A 27,661-nucleotide genomic window follows, 5' to 3' on the forward strand; every position below is an offset into this window, starting at 1 on the left:
TCAAGCCTACGTTCTTGTGAAGCTGCGATATGTGATCTATCTGGCTTACAGTTTCACCATCTGGGGATGTCCATGTGATTTTATGACAGTCTTTATGCCATAAGGAAGATATTAATTAACAGCAATATTACAGTCTAAGTCAATAATTTTCGAGTAATTTTATCGAAAAAAATATTCTTAGCAAAAATGTAGCTTTTAAAAAAGCAAAAAAAATGTATGTTCAGAAAGTCTATAAAACCAGTAAAAACAAAGTTGTAGCTCATCAAAAATACGTTCTTATTCGTCAAATTCCAAATCGAATTTTTCAATTTGAAATATGTAACCAAAAAATTAAGCAATTTTCGGGCAAAACCTATTAAAATTTTTTTAAGTGTTAAAAAAAATCTTGGATTTTGTTTTAAGTAAATAAAAGTCCCTAGCATTAAAACTAAGCGAGTTACGCTCAAAATAAAGTTGGCACCTTTTTTTTGGTAAAAAACAAATCGTGAAAATCTCCCCCTATTTAGCACCGTAAATAAAATTAATCGTTACCGCTTTACCATTTACTTTATATGTGTATTGTTTATACGATCTGTAAGGTTTACCGTTTGGGAGTGCTTAATTTTGAAAAAAATTGGTTTTATGTTAAAAAAAAATTTCCTAGAATATTGGAAAATTCCCTTTTTTCAAAATAACTTAAAGGTATTAGGGATACTAAAAATCTTAAGGACTAAAAAGTAGGTAGGTTTTGCTTTTATAATAAATATTATAGATTCATTTTGTTTTTCTGTAAGACAAAAATTGGTTAAAATATGGCTATTCATATTTTGCATACACTCGTGATTAGTGACTCGTTTAGTCCCTTTCAATCATGTAAAAAATACATAAATAAAGTAAATTGATTGTAAAGCGGTAACGATTAATTTCATTTGGGGCGCTAAGTAGGGGGAGATTTTCACGATTTTTTTACCAAAAAGAAGGAGTCAACTCGATTTTGAGCATAACTCGCTTAGTTTTGATGCTAGAAACTTTTTTAAAACATAAAAATAAAGCTTTATTTAAAAAAGTTTTAACCCTTAAGTACTAACACACCGTCTCTCAGACGGCATCGTTTGTTGAAAGTGGGATATTTCCCTTCCTAGAAAAATTTGAAGGTCATCCGTTTATGACTTTTCAAGTTGGGTTGTTATTTACTAGTATTGAATTCGGCAATTTGATGCAGGTTGTTATTCGAAAAATATTTAGACTTAAAGTGTGATTTCCGTCTAATAGACGGGGTGTTAGTGTTTGTGCCCAGTTCGTCATTAAACATAATGTGCCCCAGTTCGTCAAAAAGTTCAAATAAGGGGATAAAGACAATGGTCAAACTCTTTTGAAATGACTTGATGAGGTAGAAGACGACGTAAGCGAAGTAGGATCAATTTGTGATGAAAATGTTGCCACTGACTACCATTGCTACACTGTACAAATTTTAGTGCCTGTCAGTTTTTTTTTGTTTTAATATTTTTAAAAAAAAATTTTATTTTCATGTTTATTACTCTTTGTTTAACTCGATTATAAATTTTTATCAAGATTCCTTAATTTGTTTTATTTTTATCACACTTTTTTTCAGGAATAAAAAGTTACACAAACAATCCTGCCATTCTTGTTATAATGTTTTGTATTTTAATAAATACAGAAAAACTAGATCAATTACTGTGTTTTTTAGAAAAGTAATACTTTCAGTAAGTCATCGAAATATTTTTTTGCATTATAATATTTAACAAAAGAAAGATAACCAGTAAAATGTGAAACCCGTCTGTCAGGCGGTTAGTTAGTGTTTGCGCCATTGATTTAAGATGTTAGTACTTAAGGGTTAATTGGTTTTTCCCGAAAAGTGCTTCATTTCTTGGTTATTTCACGTTGAAATATTTGATTTGGAATTTGTCGAATAAGAACGTATTTTTCATGAGCTACAACTTTGCTTTTGCTGGGTCTATAGACTTTACCGAGTTCACAATTTTTTTTATTTTTTATATTATGCTTCATTTTTGCTAAGAATACTTTTTTCGATCAAATACTTACTTTTTGAGTTATTTGTGAAAATCACCTGAAAACGTGATTTTTTGTCGAAAAATAAACATTTTCAATCGTAAATAATTCGAAAAGTATTAACTAAGTTAAAATTCTATAGAACTAAAATTGCTTAGAATTAGTCAATTTATCCATCTCCGGACTTATTTTAAACGTGCGGTTTTTCACCCAAAACTACGGGTGACTGTCACCCCCCGACTAAAAGCAACCAACGGCAATTTTCATGCAATTCGGAGTGGATCCTGAAAATTACACGGTATCGCCGTATTTCCCGTTCATTTACTGGACTACAAGGTGTTTCTATAATCTGTATTTAATCCTACATAATAATAATCAGACGAAAGTACAAAAAAAATCGTAGATTAAGTAAATTATTTATTTTTTATTAAAACTATATTTTTCATTCGATGTTGCCGCTTTTAGGAGTGCCTTGATTTTATAACATAGTTGTAAAATTCACTCCAAGTCCTCCTGAAATTGGTTTTCGTGGGTGAAAATCGGGACATTTAGTGTCCCGATCAGGTACAAATCGGTACGCGTCCCCAGACCCCTGAAAATCGGGACGTCCCGCGCAAATCGGGACGTCCCGCGCAAATCGGGACGTCCCGCGCAAATCGGGACACCTGGTAACGCTATTTACGACCCCCATTTATGATTGCGAGTTTCCTGGCGAGCCCATATAAATATAAAAGAAATATAAATAAAATATCTCGTTACCCCAGAATTTTGTATGTGTTCACTGGTACTTTATTATTATTTATATTACTAACCTAACATAACACTAACATCCGTAATGGATGCCTATCGGTTAAGGGTTACCCCGGTGCTGACGTATCATCAGATCATGTTCCTGTTGTTGGTAAATTTAGGTTTAGATTCAAGAAGGTTGCAAAAAAGAACAGCAACAAAAAGTGCGATATGAGAATACTAAAAGATAAGAAAACAAAAGAGACAGTCGCACAGATTCTTTCAGAGAAGCTAATTAATATGGAGCAAACATATAATGCCGAAGAATCACTCCAAAATATATGTGAAACCTTTAACAACATCAGAGAAGAACATCTAATAGAAAAGAAAGAGATGAGAAAAAGTTGGATGAACGACAATATACTACAACTTATGGAAGAAAGAAGAAAATCAAAAAACAACAAAATAATGTACAACACGATTCAGAGACAAATAAGAACTGAAATAAGAAAGGCCAAAGAAAATTGGTTAAAATCACAGTGTGAAGAGATAGAGTCGTTAGAGCAAAAACATGATACGTTTAACATGCATAAAAAGGTGAAACAAGCAGCTGGTCTTCAGAAATCCAACACAGCTAGCAAATTGCGAGACCAACAGGGGAATATCATCACAGACAGAAATCAAGAAATCTGCATATGGACAAAATACATACAGGAACTTTTTGATGATACTAGATCCGAACAACCTCCATCCTACATATGTGATGACCACTTACCAATCACATCAGGTGAAGTGGAAAGAGCAATATCACAACTAAAAGATGGCAAAGCTTCTGGACCTGACAATGCATATGCTGAACTCATAAAACTATTAGACACCGACGGTACTCAACGCCTAACCAAAATATTTAACGACATATATTTAAGAGGAGTAATACCAAAAGCATGGTTGAAGTCGACGTTTGTTGCTTTACCAAAGAAAACAAAGTCCGTATCCTGCAGTGATTTCCGAACCATCAGCTTAATGAGCCATATTTTAAAGCTATTTCTAAAAATTATACATCAAAGGATATATAGACTGTGCGAAGAAAAAATCAGCCGAACACAGTTTGGTTTTCGAAATGCAGTGGGTACAAGAGAGGCTCTATTTAGTATACAAGTGCTATTTCAACGATGTAGAGACGTGAATTGCGATATTTATGCATGTTTCATTGATTACCATAAAGCGTTCGATACAGTAAAGCACGACAAGCTGATGGAGATATTAACCAATATTGGAATAAACACCTGTGATTTAAGGATTATCAGCAATCTATACTGGAATCAAACATCATCTATCCGGACAGAGGCAGGAGAATCCGACGATATCAAAATCAAACGTGGGGTCCGTCAGGGATGTATACTATCCCCACTGCTGTTTAACATCTACTCTGAGGAAATCTTCCAAGAAGCATTGGATGATGTTGAAGCCGGAATTAGAATTAACGGAGAATGTATCAATAACATAAGATACGCAGACGACACTGTGGTATTCGCTGACAGTTCTGAAGCCCTACAGGAGTTAATGAGCAGAATCGCAGAAGTCAGTCAGAGATACGGACTTTCACTAAACGCTAAGAAAACCAAATGTATGATGATTTCTAAGAATGAACAGCAATTTGGACGAATCAGTGTGAATGGTCAACAAATAGAAAGAGTAAAAACATACACCTACCTTGGTACGAACGTCAATGAAAATTGGGACCATTCTATAGAAATCAAATGTAGGATAGAGAAAGCAAGATCTGCATTTCAAAAAATGGCAAAGTTGTTCAAATGTCATGATTTGTCGATACCCATAAAAGTCAGATTACTACGATGTTATATATTTCCTATACTGTTGTACGGAGTTGAGTCGTGGACTCTCACAGACGCCACCTGCAAGAAAATTGAGGCTTTTGAGATGTGGCTTTATCGTCGAATCCTGAAGATATCTTATACCGACCACATTACTAATGAGGGTGTTTTGCTGAGAATGAAAAAAGAAAAGGAGCTGTTAATCAAAATAAAAACAGCCAAAATCGAATACCTCGGTCACATCATGAGGAACAGTGAGAGATATGGACTGCTGCAACTGGTCTTGCAGGGAAAAGTAGAGGGAAAGCGAGGACCAGGAAGGCGAAGGATTTCCTGGCTGAAAAATCTACGAACGTGGTTCAATACAACCACTACAAATCTTTTCAGAGCAGCAGTGTGCAAAGTGCAGATTGCCATGATGATCGCCAACATCCGAAACGGATAGGCATTACAAGAAGAAGAAGAAGAACATAACACTAAAAAATAAAGAAAAACTACTTAAACTTAGTTATTGAAATAAAAATACTTTATTCATAATATTTTATAATAGTAGGGGAGCAAAGTATGCTAAATGTGCAGTCACTCTATTGGGTTGTGAACAGTAGGTCCTTAAACCAAAAAAAGTTAAGTGAAGTTTTCTATTTTAGTGGACGTTTGCCATTTTTTAATTTAATTTTCCATTTCCAACAATCGTTTTTCCGATTATAACGCCATCTATCCATAATTCGAAAAAATGTTTCGAATAAAAGTTACTTATTTTATATGTAAGGAATCCAAATCTGCAATAAAAATGGGGGGACCACCCCACCTTCATGGGGGGTCGTGTTTGGTGTCATTCGATAGATTTTTCAAAAATATTGAATAAGTGTGTGTATTTTACAGTTTTTCGATATGATGTTTATCTTGTGAAATATCGCAGGATTGGTATTTAAAATATTAAATTTACCCCCACCCCTCTCCGTGGGAAGTCGTGTTTGGTATTATTCGATAGCTTTTTAAAAAATATTGAGCATGTATTTTTTAGTTTTTCGATCTGTCATTCATTTCGCGAAATATTCGCTTTTTTCTTGAGAAACTTTGGGACTCACCCATTTCCTTATGCGTGGCTCAAATCGTCAGATTTTTGAAATATATACTCTTTTGCATGTACTTAACTTGCCTTATCTTAATCTGACAATTTCGAATAATTTTAAGGATATCTTTTTTTTCGGCCCCCCTTAACGAACTCCCCTGTGTTAAGAGCCAATATATCGTAGATGTACCAGATCTGCAGGGTACCAGGTTTCTCCCAATATGATAATCTGCCGCGCTCGAGTAAATGCAAAAATCCCCGCTTGGGCTCCCCTACCATAATATTTTATTAGTCGTAGATGTTACATACTATTCATACTCATACATGCATCTGTCATATAAATGACAGCCTTAAAATAGTAGATGATCTATTTTATTGATTATTTATACATTACGGCATATTGTATTTAATTAGTATATTTATTTATTTATTCATTTATTAATGGTATAAACCCAATACATCATCATCATCATCATCATTGGCTCGACAGCCCTTTCTGGGTCTTGGCCTGTTCCAGGATTCTTCTCCACTCTGATCTGTTTCGTGCTTTTTTTCTCCAGTTTTTTATTTTTAAGGTTTTTATATCATTTTCTATTTGTTCTAAATATCTCAGCTTCGGTCTTCCTCTTGTTCTTTTTCCTACTGGCATCTGTTTGAATATTTTGTTTGGTATTTCGCCTTCTTCCATTCTTTCTACATGTCCCATCCAACGCAGCCGTCCATTTTAATGAATGTTATGATATTTGGATCCTGGTATATTTCGTATAGTTCAAAGTTGTACCTTCTTCGCCAAATTCCATTTTCTTTTGTGCCCTTATATACAGGGTGAGTCACCACTAACGGGACGGAAGATTACAGCTAAACGGTAAAAGATTTGAAAAAAATTTAAATTGAGTAGTTTGTAAGTTGATAAAAGCTGCATTTTAAAATTATTTTGAAATATACAGGGTGCCCCAATATATGGCGGCGTATCAAAGTTATATTTTTTCTTATGGAACACTCTATTTTATTGCATTTTTTAATTGTCCGCAAAAAATAAGGTATAGTTTCATAAGGCTTCCCTATACCTATGTACAGAGTGTTCTGAGTTATCTTGACTTTTCTTAAAATGTAAAGTTTTAAAAGAAGGCTTATTCTCAAGTTATTTAAGAAATTATAAAAACATTACTTTTACATCTAAATAGTTGGATATTGGTTGAATGTATTCCATGAATAACTATTATACATTTGTCTACAGGGTGTTCAAAATTTACAGTTTCATTATTGGAGTATTCAATGTGTCATGATGCTTATTTTAAATGGAACACCATGTATATTAATAAATAATTACACTAACCAAATTTATCTCTTTCGAATGGTATATAAATGTCCTATACCTAGGTGTCATAGTTTTTGCGTAATTTACAATTATTTAAATTCTTAATCTGTAAATCGATTTTAAAACAAAAGATTAATGTCATTGTATGACATTGTCAGTTTATGACAGTACGGTCTGGTAATTATCAAAACTATAAACATCCGTGTATGATATTCAATTCTTTTTTACTTAAAAATGGCTTTGGAAGAGCCAATTACATTCAAATTTAATTGTTCCTAAAAATGAATAATCACACTATCTATGAAAGAGTACACATGCTACTTTGCACTGGGGAATATTTTTAGAATTTTCTCTTAGCTTCTAAAGTTTACGCTTAAAAGTATCCTGATAGAGGACACCCAAAAAAGGACGTTTTTGAGAAATTTCTCGATAGATTCCGTGCTGCTGGTAATTTTGCATAGGTAGGAAAAGTTAAATAAAAATAAACCATTTATTTTTGATGACGTCAACGAACTTGACGTCCTGCTTTCTGTTACGGAAAACCCAAATACTAGTACGTGAAAAATGTCGAGTCAATTGGAGATCAGTCTAACAAGTGTATGTAGAATACATAAGAAAAACCACTATCATCCGTATAAAACTCAACTACACCAGCATTAGACAGAACAGGAACGTTTAACTTTTCGTTTATAGACTTTAGAATTTGGAGAAAATCCTGATTTTTTTAACAATGTATTGTGTACAGACGAATCTACCTACTTTTAATAATAATCGTCTAGTTAATAGACATAGCTTTCATTTTATTGATACAGTAATTTTTTTAAATAAGGTTATATTAAAAATATTGTAAATGCTGCACTTCCTAACCCAGAAACCTGTGTTTAGTACAATCTTTGATTAATATACATGGTGTTCTAATAAAATACCCATCATATTATGCTACATTGAATAATCTAATAATGAAACTGTAAATTTTGAACACCCTGTAAATAAATGTGTAATAATCAATCATGGAATGCATTAATTATAAGATAATTACCAGAACGTATTGTCATAAAATGACAATGTCATACAATGACATTAATTAACTTCATCTTTTGTTTTAAAATAGATTTACAGAGTAAGAATTTAAATAATTGTAAATTACGCAAAAACTATGAGACCTAGGTATAGGACATCCATATACCATTCGAAAGAGGTAAATTTGTTAAGTATAATTATTTATTAACATACATGGTGTTCCATTTAAAATACGCATCATATGACACAATGAATACCCCACTAATGAAACTATAAATTTTGAACACCCTGTACACAAATGTGTAATAATTAATCATGGAATACATTCAACCAATATCCAACTATTTAGATGTAAAAGTAATGTTTTTATAATTTCTTAAATAACTTGAGAATAAGCCTTCTTTTAAAACTTTACATTTTAAGAGAAGTCAACATAACTCAGAACACTCTGTACATAGGTATAGGGAAGCCTTATGAAACTATACCTTATTTTTTGCGGACAATTAAAAATTCAATAAAATACAGGGTGTTTCATAAGAAAAAATATAACTTTGATACGCCGCCATTTATTGGGACACCCTGTATATTTCAAAATAATTTTAAAATGTAGTGTAGTGTTTTGTAATCAACTTACAAACTATTCACTTTAAATTTTTTTCAAATCTTTTACCGTTTCGCTGTAATATTCCGTCCCGTTATTGGTGACACCCTGTATGTGTCGCAAGATTTTTCTTTCAAAGGTGGCTAGCAATGTTTCCTCTCTTTTAGTGAGTGTCCAGGTTTCTGAGCCGTATGTGAGTACCGGTCTTATTAGGGTTTTGTATATTTGGCATTTTGTTTTCCTTGCGACGTTGTCTGATCTTAGTTGCCGAATTAAGCCATGATAACTTTTATTGGCAATAAATATTCGCCTCTTCACTTCCTCTGCTACGTTATTATCAGATGTGACTAGGGATCCCAAGTATGTAAAGTTTTTTACCCCCTCAATGTTGTATTCTCCTATTGTTATATTTTGTGGCTGCCTTATTTCTGTGTTTTTACTTACCTGCATATATTTTGTTTTGTTCTGGTTGATTTTCAGGCCACTATTTTGTGCAGCTCGTTCTATTTGATTGAATGCCTCTATCATTTCTCTTCTTGATCTTGCGATTATGTCAACATCATCTGCAAATGCTAGTATTTGCACGCTTTTATTAATTATTGTTCCTCGAGTATTGACTGTTGTGTCCCTCATTATTTTCTCGAGTACAATGTTGAACAAGATGCATGATAGAGCGTCTCCCTGGCGTAGTCCCTTTTTCAAATCTATTGTTTCCGTTAGTTCGTTTTGTGTCCGGATTTTACTTTCTACTTTTAGAGATACTTTTATCAGTTCTATTAGTTGTGTTGGTATCTTAAATTCTTTCATTGCTTTTATTAAGAATTCTCGGTTTCTCTAAAAGTAGAAACCAATACATACAAAATACAATAAAGCAGAGCTTTCGTCATAATAATGAAAATATAAAAATTAGATACACGTAAAACTACAACTATAAAACACAAACATAAAAAATAAAAAAGATATAAATTATTTTTAAATCATGAAAACAACTGAATCAATTACAACAGTTAAATCTATTTATTTTTTTTAAATTCAAAATTCAAGACGCATGAGTTCTTGTTTATTTATTTAATCAGTTAAGCCCATTCGTACCTTTCGGTGTTGGGCTGTTTACAACTAGTTCAATATCTACATTTCAATACATTTTAATAATTATACAATACTTTTATTTTAACAATACAATTTTAATAAATATAAAGTACTTATTTGACCCATCTTTCTGTCGATATGTTTTAATCTTGTGGTGCTTCTTTGATACTTCTTTTCCATGCTGTTCTATTTTGAGCCAATTGTTTTGCCATACTCCATTGCAGTCCTCTCTTCTCTGCTTCTTGTCTAACTTGTTCTTCCCATCTCATTTTTGGGCGACCTACTTTATTTTTCCCTTGTACTCTGACTTCATATACTTTTTTCGTTATTCTTGTGTCGTTTAGTCTGTGGATGTGGCCCAACCATCCTAACTGTCGTTCCCCTATAATTTTCTCTATGGGTTTTATCTTTAGAGCTTGAGTTATTGTGTCGTTTCTTATTTTGTCTCTTCGTGTGACCCCTTCTATTTTTCTCAAGAATCTCATCTCTGTAGCTTTGATTTTTCTTTTGTTGTTCTTTGTTAGCGTCTACGACTCACTCCCATAGACGATTGATGGTCGAACCACTTTTTGGTACACTTGTGTTTTGACTTCTTTGGGTACCTCTTTCTTTTCAAAGAACGTATTTCTTAATGTATTATAAATTGTCCCTGCTTTTCCTATTTTATTGTTTATTTCTTTGTCTATTTTACCATCTTCTTCAATAATTGTACCTAAGTAGTTGTAGCTGTTTACTTGTTCCAACACTTGTCCTTCTACCTTAATTTTTATCACTTTTTTTTGTAGTTGCCATAACCATTGTTTTACTTTTATCTGTGTTTATTTCCATGTTCATTTTTCTTAGTTCTTTTATATAAGTGTTTATTATTTGTTGCAGTTTCTCTTCCGTGTCAGCTAACAATACCATATCATCTGCAAATAGTAATTCTTGTATTTGTACATTGTTCATTTTCCATTTTCCCAATATCATGTCTTTAGATTTCTCCTTGCATTGCTTTATTGCGTCATCTAGTACCATTGAGAAAAGTAATGGACTTAGTCCGCAGCCTTGTTTTAGTCCTATCTTTGCCTGGAATTCATCAGATTCTTGATTGTGAGTCCTTATTTTTATTTTATTATTTTTATATAAGGCTTTAATTATTTCTATCATATCCTTTTCTATTCCATTTTTCTTTAAACATTTCCATATATCTTCCCTTCTTATTCTATCAAAAGCTTTTTTCAGATCAATAAAGCATATGTGTATCTCTTTGCCTTTCATCAATAGTTTTTCTCCTATTTGTCTCAATATGAATATCAGATCTTGGGTACTCCTTCCTTTTCTGAAGCCATGCTGGGATTCTTCTAGTTTTATTTCTAGTTTTTCCCTTAGCCTTTTTTCAATTATTCTATTGAATATTTTGGCAGGAATGCTTGTCAATGTAATACCCCTATAATTTTCGCAATTTCTTGCGTTTCCTTTCTTAAACAGTGGTACTATTATATCTGTTTTCCAATCAGATGGTATTTCCTTTGCTGTGATTATTTCATTTAGTAGTTCTCGGAATTTTTCTTTTTAATTTTCACTCATGTACTTTAACATTTCAGCTGTGATTTCATCTTGGCCTGGAGATTTTCCCAATTTTAATTTGTCAATGGCTTCTGCAATTTCCTCTTTTGTTATTTGCTGCATTTCCTCTGTATTTTCGATCATGTCTTCCTCTCTTTCATGTTGATATGGTTTCCATTCTGTTAGTTCTTCAAAGTACTGCTTCCATCTTTACATTATTTCTCTATCTGTAGTTAATATATTTCCTTCTTTATCTCTTATGTTTCTTAATATATGTGTTTTCTTTTGTCTTAGCTGTTTCAATGTACCATAGAACAATTTCTGGTTATTAAAATAGTTTTCATTCATTTTGTGTCCAAAATCTTCCCAAGACTTCTTTTTTGCCGTTTTAATTTCTTGTTTAATGTCGTTTCTGGCCATTTTATATTTTTCGAAATCGTCCTCCGATTTGGTTTTTAGATACTTTTTCCATACTTTTTTCTTTTCTTTCACTTTACGTTGTATTTCTGCTGTCCACCATTTACTTTTCTTCGAATATATGTTTGTGATTTTAGTTGTTCCGCATACTTCTTTTGCTGTTTTCAATATGATTTCCTTAAATTGCTTCCATTTATTTTCTATTCCTGTGTTAATTGCCTTTATAGTCTCGAACTGTTTGGTTAACTTCTTCTGGTATTCCTCTTTACTATCTATTTCTCTTAATTTGTAGCTTTTTATTTTTTCTTTAGTTATCTTCTTTCTTTTTTCTGTTGTGTTATGTGTGTGCACCCTTAGTTCCATTATAAGCAAGTAATGGTCACTGCTTATTTCAGCCTCTCTTTTTACCTTAACGTCTTTTATCATCTTTAGGTCTTTTCTTTTTATTAGGAAATAGTCTATTATGGATTTTTCTTTTCTCGATGAGATTTCTCTAGTATATTTGTGTATGTCTTTGTGCATAAATTTTTGAATTCGTTATAACCATGTCATTTGCTATACATAGGTCTATGATTCTGTTTCCGTTATCATTTTTCATTTCTTCTCCATGTTGCCCTAAGTATCGTTCAATCCCTTTATTGTCTCTTCCCACTCTACCATTTAGGTCTCCCATTAATATAATGTTTTCTCCTTCGTTATCCATCTCTGCTTGTAATATTTCAAAGAATTCATCTTTTTCCTCTTTTTTGGCATTATCATTTGGCCCATATGCTACGATTATGCTGGTTATATTTGTATTTTCTAGTTTTACTTCCACTACCAATAATCTTTCGTTTATATATCTTTCACCTATTATGTTATTTGTCTTTTCTGTTTTTACTATTAGGCCTACACCTCCCGCGCCCCATTCTTTTAAGTCAACTCCTGACCAATATAAGCGGTAATCCTCATTTAGATCTACTATTCCTCTACCTTTCTTTTTTATTTCAGTTACTCCCAAGTAGTCTATATTTTGTAGTTTCATCTCTTCAATTATTTCCTCTTCCTTACCGTTAATACCTCGCACGTTCCATGTAGCCATTTTTATGATTTCCTTTTCATTTTTCTTATGTTCCGTATTTTTATATATCTCATCATTTTTGTTCCTCGCTATATTTGTAGCTTCATTATTTTTATTCGTGTCCATTTTATTTGCCAGGTTCGTTTTGTTTGTTTTCATGTCGCTTTCAATTTCTGCTATTCGTTTTTTGGATTTATTACTTCTAGTTTTTTCATAGTCTTATTCCATTTCCATGTCTCGCCATTTATAGTTATTTTATTGTACCCAATTTTCACATTATTTCCTTTTAATTCTTCTTCTTTTGCCATTTTTCTTATTTGCTTGTTCTTCTCACGCTCCCTTGTTGTCATGTCATGATTTATGTAGACCTTTTCCTGCTGCAGTTCTTTTAATTTGTATTTGTTTTTCATGATTTGTTCTTTTTCGTCTTCATTATTTATTTCAATTAAGCATACTTTTCTTCCTATTTTATGAGCTGTTTTTACATTAATATTTATCTGTAGAGTGTTTTTTATCATGTTCTCCACGAATTGTTTAAGTTCTGTTTTATTTTCTGTCTCCATTTCAATTCCTGACATCACTATATTATTTTTCCTTTTCTCTCTCTCTAGCCATTCAATTCTATCATTTGTTTCCTCTAGCTTCTCTTTTATATCTTTATTTTCTTCTTTTAGTTTTTGATTTTCTTGTCTCAATATCTTATTTTCTTCTCTTATCATTTTTATATCTTCACTTGTTTTTGTCACTCTGCTTTTTAAGCTCCGACACCATCTCTATTAATAGATCTAGTTTTTGTTCTTTACTATTTGTTTTAGATGGTGTTTGTGAGAGTTTTCTATTTTTTGATCTTTGAGTCGCATCATCCGGATCTCTTTTCCTTTTGCTGTCGTCCGAACAGTCGTCGCTGTCCTCCATGTTCTTGTTTGTTTCGCTTTGTATTTGTAGTTCTTGTTTAATAGAGGAAATTGAAGAACCAAAAAATCATAATTTTTAAAATTATTGAAGTAATTCTCATATTCTTTTGATAATAACTCAAAAAATACTCAATATACGTAAAAAATTATATATAACCAAATTTTATTATTTTCTGTGCCAAATATTTTACCTGTTTTACTATTTCTATAGGGTAAAAAATAACCGAGATAGAAACGTTTAAATCTTAAACTTTGCTATGGGAACTATGCAACCGGGGTCATTTAACCTTTTATTTTTAAAAAAGTAAGGGGTTTAAAACATTAGGTTCAACGTGTTACAGCACTTGGAATTAGGCTTTCAAACAGTTTTTAGATGAACCTGATATCGTAAACACGAACGGAGTTATTAAAAAAAAACATTTTTTGGAAAAATTTTTAAAAGATAAATTTTGAAAAAAATTTGGGGCATACATTTTAACGCTATCAACATGTTCGGGGGCTCATTTAATAGATATTTTTAAGTACTTTGACAAATGTTTAATAAGTTTATGTTATAAAATGCATCAATTTCCCGTTATTTCAGCTTGAATACTTACGAGTTTTTTACTCGCCGAAAAAAATATACATTCAATTACCTATAACTCACTTTTAGTTAACATTAGAAGGATTTTGTAGTAAGGGGTTTATTTTATTTTTTATTAGCTTAAATTTTGATAATAATAACTTTTTTGAAAAAACTTGTCACTTTTTGAGTTATTGGTGAAAAATTGGTTAAAAACATGCATTTTTCTCAAGAAAAATTAAAATCTTTGATCTTTAATAACTCAAGAAGTTTTAATTTATTTTAATAACTTAATATAACAAATATTGCTTGAAATTTGTCCTTCTATCGAATTAAGGGGTTATTTTTAATAAAATAATTTTCACCCCTGAGAAGGGGTGGCATCCACCCCCCAGGGTAAAAGCGCAAGTTGGCACCGTGTCACCTATGTTGCTTGAGATATCCTCTAACCACTCACCAATTTTCATGCAAATCGATGGAGGTTCAACGAAATCGGAGGTAATAGCTCATATCCACCTTCAGTGACTCCACTAAAAAATTTGTTTTGAACCTTTTCAATATTTAGGATTTGATATGCATAACTAGGTGACCAGACAATAGAACCATATTCAATAATTGATCTCACGTTACTGCAATATAAGATTTTTATTGTGTGAATTGACAAACCTTTTGATGAACGTAATACAAAACCCAACATCTTAAATGCCTTCCAAACAGTATGGTCAATGTGAGAGTAAAATGTTAATTTACAATAAAATATACCTAAATGCCGAATTTCGTTCACACGTGTGACAGGAGTATTATTAATAAAATATTGATGGTGAATAGGCGAATGGGATCTAGCAAAAGTTTTTAAAAAGCATTTATTAATATTAAGTTCCATATCATTTCTACCACACCACTCATCAATCATTTACTTGTGACTGAAGCTGAAAAATGTTATCCTCATTACTGACAGTCTTATATATTTTAACCTCATCAGCAAACATTAAAAAGTTAACTTCCTTAAAAATAGAGTGAACATCATTCAAGAACAAATTAAATAGATGGGGGCCACAGTGTGAACCTTGCGGTACTCCAGATGTAGCTGTAAAAGCATTAGAAAGAAAACATCCTATTTTTACACTTAAACTTCGATTAGTCAGGTAACTTTGCATCCAATCAAAGAGACTTACTGTACAACAGGGTATTAGAAATAGACTATGGACAAGACACCTATGCCATAGCATATGCAGATGACCTGGCAATCCTAATACAGTCTAACATAAATGGGGATTCAATTATGCCAAACATAGGCGGACCGAGTAATTACAAAAGAAAATTGTACCTCCAAGTAGTACAATCCACCCTCCTATATGGGGCACCTGTACGGCTTGAAGCGTTGAGATTGAAAAATATGAGGAAATATTAACGAGAACCCAAAGAAAACCCCTCTTGAAGGTAGTAAGTGCATACCGGACTACATCGACGATAGCTCTACAGGTGATTGCGGGTACGCTCCCCATTCACCTCCTAGCAAAAGAACATAAGATCATATACGAAAATGATAATGGCCACCTAATAGGGGTGAAAGCTGAGGTAAAGGGACAAATGCTAAACGAGTGGCAACAAGAAGGGAGGAACAGATAGAAAAAGCACAATGGACGAAAACAGTGACAGACTGGTACCAATGTAGGTTTAAAAGAGCAAATTACTTTTTTACTCAATTCCTGACCGGCCATGACTCATTCAGGTCTTACACATTTCGCATAAGGAAAACTGAAGATGACTTATGTATCGAATGTGGAGTGCATGACGACGCAGAGCAATGTGTATTCAATTGCAACATTTTCCACGATAAACAACAAGACATGAGAACAAAACTAGGTGAGACAACACCAGAGACTATAATGAATGTAGCCATGCAAAGCAAAGAAAATTTCAATGTGATAGTAGACATAATAACAGAGATAATAAAAAAAGGAAACGCGAGAGAGAACGAGACAAGATGGGAGATGAGAGAGTTACAGAAAACATTATTAAGGATATTTATCCCTTATTTTCCCTATACATCATTTATCTATACAATTTTATCTATACACTGTTTTATGAATACTTATTTTATTTTATTTAGCTGTGTACACTTTTATGCTTCCTTTTATTTTAACTTTTTTGATATACATACTTTTCTTCTGTACACAGTACTCAATGTTTTATATCTGGAACAAATCAAAGAATAACTACTCCTCACAGTCGGCTCCACCGACATGGAGTAGAGACAGGGTCAGCAGCGAGGCAGAAGTAACATTTGCTAAAAATATGTACCGGGTGTCCACGGCTTAAATGAGGGGGTTTTAGTGGGTAGGCAGTTGTGTTTTCACGATTGATTCGCTGGGATTCACGGGTGTCTGAATTGGGCAAGCGGACTGAATCCCACACACCAGGGTAGAGGGCAGAACACCAGCTTCTTGGGGTGCTGCGGTCTACTCTTACAGTCTTATGAAGATTTCCTCCTCCCAAAAAAAAAATCAAAGACTTCCAGAAATACCATATGCTGTAAGTTTCACAAGTAAGATATTATGATTGACCTTATCGAATGCTTTAGAAAAGTCAGTATATATGGAATCTACTTGTAACTTGATTTCCAAAGCAATAACAATGTCAATCTGATAAAGAAGTAAATTAGTTACTGTAGATTTACCCTGTACAAAACCGTGTTGTTTATTCACCAGAATACTAATGAATTCACAAGTAAGCTGCTGAGTAACTAAATAATCTAATAATTTTGAAATTGCTGATAAAGTACAAACTGCTCTGTAGTTTAACATTTAACTTTGAACCAGATTTAAATATAGGTTTTATGTACCTATGTTTCCAGTAATCAGGGAAAACAACTTCTTGCAAAGATTTATTGAAGAATATATACAATGGCTTAGATATAGTACAAACACATTGTTTTAATAAATAGTTAGGAACGCCATCAGGGCCAAAATTTAGTTTAGGAGACAAATTGTGAATACTCTCAAAAATAGTATTAATGTTAAAAGAGCATGAACTCATGTTACCAGCATTTTCAAATTGATATTGTGGGGGAGGGGGGGATGTAGTATTGTGGTCAGTGAACACTGTAGAAAAAAATTTGGCGAATAAATTCACAGCTTCCTCCCCAGAACTACTTTGATCATTTCCTAAATATAAATGGCAAGATACATCATAATTTTTCTTGCGACTGTTTATATATTTCCAAAAAGTGTGTGAGTCACTATTAATTCTAAATCCAGAATCTCTAACATATAAATTATAACAATCTTTACTTAGTCTACTACATTCAGATCTAAAAATAATAAAATCATCATAATTGTTACACATCTTATACCTTTTATGATATTTTTTCTTTTCTATTATTAATCGTTTTAACTCCGGGCTAAACATTGCAGCATGTTATTAATATATTTTGGCAAGGAATAAAAACCGATCCACATCGTTAATTTGAATAAAGAATTATAGATATTTGTACAGTAAACAAAAGCAAAGAAAAATATCTGACAAGAAATTATATATAGTCTGTTTTAACGAAAATTTGACCCCCTCAGAAACCCAAAAACCAAGAGCTTCTTCGAAATATAAAAAAACAAGTCAATTTTTAATGGAAGTGGGACAAATTTTCATGCAAAATTCATGTCCTCAAATGTAACCCCCTACTGCCCGCATCGACCACCACTTTTTTTTAAATAGCAAGTGTGGTCGAGAGGCACATCATTTGAAAGGTAATTTTTTTCCCTAAACGACGCTCTATTTTTTTATTTACGTAATAAGTTTGAAGATAATTTTGGACTTAACAAATTTATTATAAATTAGTTAAATCTAAAATTATCTTTATTATAAATATACAAATTTATTATAAATTAGTTAAATCCAAAATATCAAAATTATCTAAGGTTATTCCGCAAATTAAAAAAAATAGAGGGCCCTGTAGAGAAAGCAAATACCTTTCCAATGATGTGCCTAGTGTTGGAAAATGAAAAATCGGAGAATGTTCTTGAGAATATTCTCGATATGGAGAATTTTCTGAGAATGAACCCCATGACGCACTTAAGAATATTGTTGAAGATGAAAAATAGGGGTTTAAAAATTATGATCTTATATACAAAATTATGAGACGAAACAACATTGTTCTTTGTATGTATATAAAAAAATACAAAAACAACAGAAAACACAAAATTTCTTTACAGCAAATCATCGATGTGGTATGATAAAAGATAAGACCTCAGATTCAGAATCTATTCCTATCATTAGCTCATCCTAGTCATCTACAATCTGCATTTCGATGTACTGATAAGTGGTGGGATTTTGTTTTTCACGAGTGGCCAGCTCAGTCATGGATTGGTCGATGTCTAACAATTTTAAATTGTGAGCAATAAAAGTTACCTTACGAGCCCGCTCAGCAGTGAGCCGGTTTCTTTTAGAGGAGTGGATAAAAACACCATAAACCTAGGTTTAAGATTGAAACTTCTTTCAATCGCTGCACTGGATGAAGGCATGCTTAATATATCAACTGATATTTTACTTAATTTTGTTCCGAGATATGTACCTTTTCTCCATCCATATGATTAAGTCTAATTTTTCAATTGATTTTACAACGTATGGTTTTCCAAAAAATATCTCCTTAGACCGATAAAGTGTCAAATCTGCCATTATTTCAGTCGATTCATCACCATATTTTAAAGTTGCCAAATTATCTACAAACTCAGTTTCCTTAACTTGTTCTTTACTTTAATGAACACCATTCTAAATATTTGCACGTTAAAATTGCACCAAAAGAAAAAATAGTGACACTGTAAACACCCTTGCTAGTGGTTCATGGGATTGGCAAAAACAATATACCTACATATTTTTTAAATTATAATAATATAATAATAATAATTTGACCCGTATCAAGTTTTTATTTTTGTTTCGGTTTTTGAAAATATAGAAAATTTTTGCTGAGAATATTCTCGAGAGAATTTTCTGGCTGAGAATATTCTCGAGAATATTCTCGTTCTTGAGAATATTGTCTTGAGAATATTCTCTTCTAACATCACTAGATGTGCCACTCGACTATACTTGCTATTAAAAAAAAACTGGGGGACAGGAAAAGGGGGACGAATTTTGCATGAAAATTCGTCACCCTCTCAATACAAATTGACATGTTTTTTTTTTAAATTCTGAAAAAACTCTTGGTTTCTGAGTTACTGGGAGGGGGGTCAAATTTCCGTTGGAACACTCTGTATAACTTCTCAGTGTACAAGAAATATTTGCGTGATAAAAAGTCATATTGTAATGTTTTGGCAGGGCTTGGATGTAGAAATATTGATTGGCATAAGCATGTTTTTGTAGTAATTGTGTTTCTTCTATTCGTAGATGGAAAATTCTCTGAAATACAGTTTACCGAAAGAACAATTCACCGAAATTATATAAATAAATTAGTTTTAATAACTAAAAACATAATAATTCATATTTTGTTTAGAAAGTTTGGATGATTAAGTAAGGGTACACTGCTAATGTTTTGCTAATACAGTAGAACCCCGATTATCCGTGCTCCTCGGGACCGGACGTTGGCACGGATAATTGAAAAGCACGGATAATCCGAACATTTATTTATTACTATAATACATATGTACGTATATCCATACATATAATATACCTACCATAAAAAGACAACAGAACAAATAAATTTTTCATTATGAGTCTCCCTCTCCGCGTATAGTGTTTCCGTAGAGTGATTTACAGTGACGCTATTTTGATAAAACCTCAAAAATGCATTTTAAGTAATACAAAATCATAGCACGGATAATCCGCAGCCCGGATAATCCGCACACGGATAATCGGAGTTCTACTGTACTTTTTTAAAATTTGCTAAAGGACCCCGCAGAAACCTTACGAGAAATGGCTCTCTGTCAAATGCTCTGAAACTTTATGTTCTGGTAGTCCTTGATGTTTAGAACAAAAAACTCAATGGGGGCGTAGCTCCAAAAAATCATGGTTTTAAGATATAAGCCTCTGAAGTTATAGGTACAGTGAAGACGTTTGAGTTTTCTCGAGAATGGGTGACTGGAGATAAATTACAAATCAGGCCGATTTTTATTTTTAAATTATAATTTTTTTGCATATTATATATTATACTAGTGATGTCATCCATCTGGGCGTGATGATGTAATCGATGATTTTTTTAACTAAGAATAGGGGTCCTGGGATAGCTCATTTGAAAGGTTATTCAATTCCCTATTCAATAATATAAACATTAACAATTATTTATACAGGGTACCCAAAAAAGTTTTTAAATTAAATTAACTGAGACAAAAAGAAGAATGTCTATAATTTATTTAATTCGTAATACATTTTACTGTTGTCCAAAAACAGGAACAAATGTTTATTTGATAAATAAATAGTGCTCTCTGCTTAAATTAAATGTTGAAACTGCTAAGAGGCAGGTGGGTGGCAGCTTTAATATTGAATTTAAGCGAAAACAATATTTATTTATCAAATAAACATTTTTTCCCGTTTTCGGACAACAGTAAAATGTATTTAGAATTAAATAAATTATATACATTCTTCTTTTTGTCTCAGTTCATTAAATTTAAGAACAATTTTTGGACACTATAAATAATTATGTTAATGTTTATATTATTGAATAGAGAATTGAATAACCTTTCAAATGAGCTAGCACACGACCCCTATTCTTATTTAAAAAATCATCGATTATGTCATCACGCCCAGATGGATGACGTCACTAGTATGATATATATGCCAAAAAATTATAATTTAAAAATAATCGACTTGATTCGTAATTTATCTTCAGAGTCGCCCATTTTCGAGAAAATGAATTTATTTCAACTCAAACGTCCTCACTCTACCTATAACTTCAGAGGCTTTTTTGGAGCTATTCTCCCACTGAGTCTTTTGTTCTACACATCCAGGACTACCAGAACCCAAAGTTTCAGAGCATTTGACAGAGAGCCATTTCCCATAAGGTTTCTGCGGGGTCATTTACTAAATACTAAAATTTTTTACTTATTAAAACTATTTTTTTTATATAATTTCGGTGAATTTATATTTTGGTGAATAGGGAACTTGCATAAAATTTTAAATTCGAAAAAAATGTTATAAATCATAACAGAACATAATTTAAAACATGTATCAAAGATTAAAAAGTTTTGTTTGGCTTTCGTTTGGCCCCTAAAGATGATTAAAAATTCAAATTAAAACAGGTGGCCAGAGCCTATTTTACTTTAAATCAGGCCCGAGGCACTACACAATTTTCGGGCCCCTAAATATAATTTAATAATAATAAGAACTTTTTTAAATGTGTTAATTATTTAATAGAAATATAGTTGAAATTGTATTAACAATAAATAAAATTTATGTTTAAACAATTAAACATTCTTTAAGGGGATAGGCGCAAACTTTCGACTTCAATGATATGCATTCGTTTTTTTCGAAGCCTTAGAAAACGAATGAGTATTTTTGAGAAATTTAAACGCAGAATGAAAGATTACGTTACTACCGAGGGCAGAAAGTCCCTTAAATCTTCGATAATGTTTATTTTAATAAGTTACAGGGGTGAAAAAAAGAGAAAATTGAGTGTGATTTTTAATTTTAAATACATATCTTATTCAGAAGAAACTTTTTATTTATTCTAAGGGACATTCGTCCCTCGGTAATAATGTAATCTTTCATTCTGCGTCTAATTTTTTTTTTAAATATTTAATAGTTTTTTGAGGATTCGAAAAAATGAATGCATTTAAAGAGCATTGAAGCCGAAAGTTTGCGCCTATCCACTTAATTATAACTCTTATGGTTATCATTTATCATTGCCTGTTCGTAAAATGAAAGAATTTTGAAAATTTGTTTTGTTATTGTAGTAAACATGTTTTGTTTGGTGATCTTTCCGGGCCCCATTCAAATACGGGCCCGAGGCAGGTGCCTCACGGGCCTAGTGGTAAAATAGGCCCTGCAGGTGGCCCAAACGCGTCGTGACGTCATTCGTTTAAATTATGTTTACATTCTTCCAAAAAAGTAATTTATTTATTTATTAAGCTCAACAGGCCGTGAAGGCCTAGGGCTGAAAGATTTAATTTTTCCTTACAATTACTATTACATATTTATATATAATGCTATATCCTATACTACTATAATATATACAATATTACATTTGTTTGTATAAAACACTTAGGGCCGGTTGTTCGAACGCTAATCAACAATGATCATTATCAAATATTTCATTACTGTCACCAAAACTGTCAATGTCAACTTTGTTTGGGTTGCTGAAAACATAATTAATTACAATTATGAGATTTATTATAAATTATGTTAATAATTATTGTTATATTAATTGATTATAGACTCCACAGACTTTTTAACAACCCAAACAAAGTTGACATTGACAGTAATTAATTATTTGATAATGATCATTGTTGATTAGCGTTCGAACAACCGGCCCTTAATACTACACTTAACATTATAGTCTTTCCATACATTTCTTCACCACTTCCTTCCATTGTTTTCTGTCCAAAGCTTTTTCTTTCCAGTTTACAATATTACTTTGTTTTAAGTCTTCATATACGCTGTCCTTCCATCTCCTTCTTGGTCTTCCTATTCTTCTTTTTTGTATTGGCTTACGTAATAGAACCATTTTTGGCATTCTCGCCTTTCCCATTCTTTCTATGTGTCCTAAGTATCGGAGCAGAGGCTCTTTTGGAGCTATTCTCCCACTGAGTCTTTTGTTCTACACATCCAGGACTACCAGAACCCAAAGTTTCAGAGCATTTGACAGAGAGCCATTTCCCATAAGGTTTCTGCGGGGTCATTTACTAAATACTAAAATTTTTTACTTATTAAAACTATTTTTTTTATATAATTTCGGTGAATTTATATTTTGGTGAATAGGGAACTTGCATAAAATTTTAAATTCGAAAAAAATGTTATAAATCATAACAGACCATAATTTAAAACATGTATCAAAGATTAAAAAGTTTTGTTTGGCTTTCGTTTGGCCCCTAAAGATGATTAAAAATTCAAATTAAAACAGATGGCTCAAAACGCGTCGTGACGTCATTCGTTTAAATTATGTTTACATTCTTGCAAAAAAGTAAACAGAATTTAAAATTAGACATAAACGTCAGTAGAAAATACAGTTATAGTCGGTTTGCTAAACTCAGACGCAACTGGCTAGATATTTTAGTCGATATTTTTATTGTTTTTGCCAATTTTGCAAAAATTGTCAAAATTACTAACTATTTAGTGATTATTAACTATTTAGTAATTATTTTTTTCCAATTTTACTAAAATTGGCAAAATTACCGACTAAAATATCTAGAAAGTTGCGTCTGAGTTTAGCGAACAGACTATATGTAACCTCACAAGTGTTTTTGATCGTTTGAACTATTTTAAATTGACTAAAGGTTCTCTAAACCAAGGCCAGAAAACAATAAAGTATATATAGATTTTAAATTTGTACTTATTATGAGGTTTTAAGGCGTGAAATTTTGGAAATCTTATTTTTAATGGAAACTGAATATTATTATGCAATAAAAAAATGCGCAAGTTCCCTATTAGGTTTGGCATTCGTTTTGACACTCGACACTATTAAATGACATTTAAAATAGTTCAAATGATCAAAAACACTTGTGAGGTTACATAACTGTATTTTCTACTGACGTTTATAATGTCTAATTTTAAATTTTGTTTACTTTTTTGGAAGAATGTAAACATAATTTAAACGAATGACGTCACGACGCGTTTGGGCCACCTGTTTTAATTTGAATTTTTAATCAGCTTTAGGGGCCAAACGAAAGCCAAACAAAACTTTTTAATACTTGAGGCATGTTTTAAATGATGTTCTATTGTGATTTATAACATTTTTTTCGAATTTAAAATTTTATGCAAGTTCCCTATTGTGCTTTCAGTGAATTGTTTTTAGTGAACTGTTTTTGGTGAATTTTCCTAATTTCCTTTTATTATGGGTTGGAATGTATAATTATTTTAATATCTTTTTTAAAAATGTTTGATTTGTAATATTTTTATTTTATTTTCCTTTCGAACTTTTATTTACAATCAACTTAAGATATATCTTTACAAAGGAGTTCTTATCTTTACATAAGAGTTTTAAGAATGGAAGAATGAATTTTTAAGCAAGGAAGAAGGAGCATCCAATGATGCTTCGTCTTATAAGTTTATTTCCATTTCATTGAGTTTTCTGATTATTGGTCCATTCTGGTAGAGATGTTCAATCAGTTTGTTGTCTTGGTTTCTTGTTCAATTTTCAATGTTGGTCACTGCCAGCATCAAATCAAATCAAATTTATTTAATCCCTTTACGCTGTAAATATACAGATTGGACGTGTCAAAAAATGTATAATAATAATAATAATAAGTAATAAGGTAAAACTAAAAATGATTACAATTACGTATAATATTATAAGATATAGTGTGTTAACATACATACAGTAGGAAAAATGAAAGAATACCCATGAACGAACATATAAAACACGCTGTATTTTCCTGTCACCGTGTCACACAAAAAATTGGCCAGCGCAAGTACATGTAATAATTATTGTTACATGTACTTGCACTGGACAATTTTCTTTGTGACACGGTGACAGGAAAATACAGCGTGTTTTATATGTTCGTTCATGGGCATTCTTTCATTTTTCCGACTGTACACAACATAATAATAGTCAAAACACAGATAGCAATACAAAAACACACATAACACAAAAACAGTGGTATAAATTATTACACTACACGTAGTTCATAAGGCTGTCTTTAAATTCCTGAATGGAATAAAAACATCCATTTTCCAGTAATCTTTTTGAAATAGAGTTGTTGAGTTTGAGTTCTTTAATTGTTCTGGTAGCATATTATCTAAAGAGATACCTAAGTTTAAAGGTGATTTTTTTGAAAAATTGTGGTATATTTTATTCAGAATAAAGTTGTCTTTATGCCTGGTATTGTATGAATGTACATCCAAAAATTTCAACAAATTAAATCTCTTCTTAAACACATATGCTTTTTCTCATGAGGATCTTTCATTACATTAAATTGTATGTGACAGAAAAAATCGCAACGTCGGTGAGAACATTTCGTCGGTGACATTTATAACATTTATTCTAGTTGTCAATAGATGGCGCCATAATCGAAAATAAAATAATTTGCGAATTATATATATCTACGAATATAATCTGAACAATTTATAAGATTATACAAATCAAAGAAAATACCATTTTATAAATGCAATAAACAATTGATTTGATTTTATGCCAAATTGCAAATAAAATGTGACAACTGTCAGATTTAACTAAAATGGCATGTCACTAAAATGAATATTATCACGGACTTACCTTTTTTTCTATCATTTGTGATACGCACTGAAAAATGCTCATGAAAAAAAGCATATGAAACTAATTTATTATAGATGTAAATAGATGGGACTGTTTAAAATGTCTAAAAGTATCTCGACATAAAGTTCGGAATGGTAAGTCGAATATTAGTTGAATCAGCCGTTTTTGAAGAATGAAAACTCGCTGAACGTCGCTCGATTGGCCCCATACTATTACATTACAGTAGAACTCCAATTATCGGGATTAATTGGGACCGGACCCGACCCGGATAATCAAAAATCCGGATAATTGGATTTTCTCGAAAAAGGCCTTTTCCGGGAAAGAAACGTAATTACGGCAAAATACAATGGAGAACATATCGTCGGCTTACTGCCAAAACCAACCAACTCCATTTTAAAAGTTTTGGGAAATCTTCCTTTTAAACTTTAATTTGAATTTGAAAATCAACTCAATTTAAAAAAATTATTTAATTGAAAAATATTTTTGTCATATTTTTCAATTATTAAATTATTATTTAAATTTAGACCATTTTTCATTTCAAATTAAAGTTTAAAAGGTAGATTTCTCAAAACTTTTAAAAATGGAGTTGGTTGGTTTTGGCAGTAAGCCGACGATATACGGTATTTATTATGAAAAACAATACAGTGTACACAACAATATGTACATCACAAAGTTTACATTACGTAATATTGACACACAATACTGAATCACACTAAAATGAATTATTTTTTTAACTCGTAGTAGTAGCCACGCGCTCTTTGCTTACTTTGTGACCAGAAGCACTTGATTCTCTTTTGGAAGCCAATGTAGTTTTTGGCAAAGCTTTCCAGTTTAGGCCCGTTTCATCAGCATTGTATACAAACTCAGGGTCATAAGAATCTGATTCAACTTTAAAATTTTCAATGAAGTTTCCAGCAGCTTTAGTGTCAGCTGAAAGCTTCTCTTCACTTAAGTCCAACTCCCGGATTCCGTGCCTAGCTTTAAAATTTCGTAGCCACCCATTACTCGCTTTAAATGAACCCACACTGTCCATTTTCTCGGCAAAAAGCATAGCTTTTTCACAAATAATAGGGCCTGAAAGAGGGTTCCCCAATGTTCGCTGCTGCAAGAACCACTTAAATACCACTTCTTCCAGTTCTTTATTTTCAGCTGTTTTCATACTCTTTTTCGATGAACTTCCGTTTTCATTCTCGAGGATGGATACAAAGTTTACAATAGAGAATTTATTTTTTTTAATGTCAGATACTGTTGACGTTCCCACTTTGTACACCTCGGCTAAATGTTTACCCGACACACCTTTGTCCAACTGTTCGATAATTTTAATTTTATCGGCCAACGATAATACCACACGTTTCCTCTTAGAACTCATCGTAGTTCACTGAACACAATAATCAAAACACTAAGGAACACGGACAAGTCGACACATCAATTTACTTTTCTGCAGGTTGAAGAAGCACTGAACGACTGACACTAGTGACACTGACTAGCAGGTGCCGCGAGCGGGAGTCATTGCTCCCCCTCCTTATAGCCCGTTGCTATCGCTAGAGTCGGACAAACATAAGTTTGGGATTGCGACGTAGCGTTTCGCGCAGACAAGCAAACCATTTCTACCAGTGGCGGACGAAAACAGGCAGATTTGAAATAAATTTTTATAAGTAAATTATAATAGTACCTAAATTATATTTAATTAAAGCGAAGAATGAATTTGTTTCTTTTTGAAACCAAATGAATGAATGAATCCATAAAATGGGGGCGATATTACTGGAGGTTGTTGAGGCTGTGTATATATTTGGGGCACATTATACAACCCCCCATTTGGCACTTGATTTTGGTGGTACATTTCCTTAATATAGTACGCCACTGAGTTAAAAATTGATCACATAAATAGTAATTTAGAATTAATCACTCAAATCGTTTTTTAATTATTATTTCACTAATTACCATAAACTAGTCCCGGCCGATAGCCGAGACCGGCACAAAAACTTGGAACTTGGATCTCGAGAGCGATATGGTACGTCTTTACTGCTCGGAATCCAAATACACACTTTCTTTTATACTTTAAGTAAATAAAATTGTAAAAGAATTGTATCTATCTACCATTTTTGTCAAAAATGTATCTATATCAGTGTG

Source organism: Diabrotica virgifera, chromosome 9, assembly GCF_917563875.1.
Source record: "Diabrotica virgifera virgifera chromosome 9, PGI_DIABVI_V3a".
NCBI lineage: Eukaryota > Metazoa > Arthropoda > Insecta > Coleoptera > Chrysomelidae > Diabrotica > Diabrotica virgifera.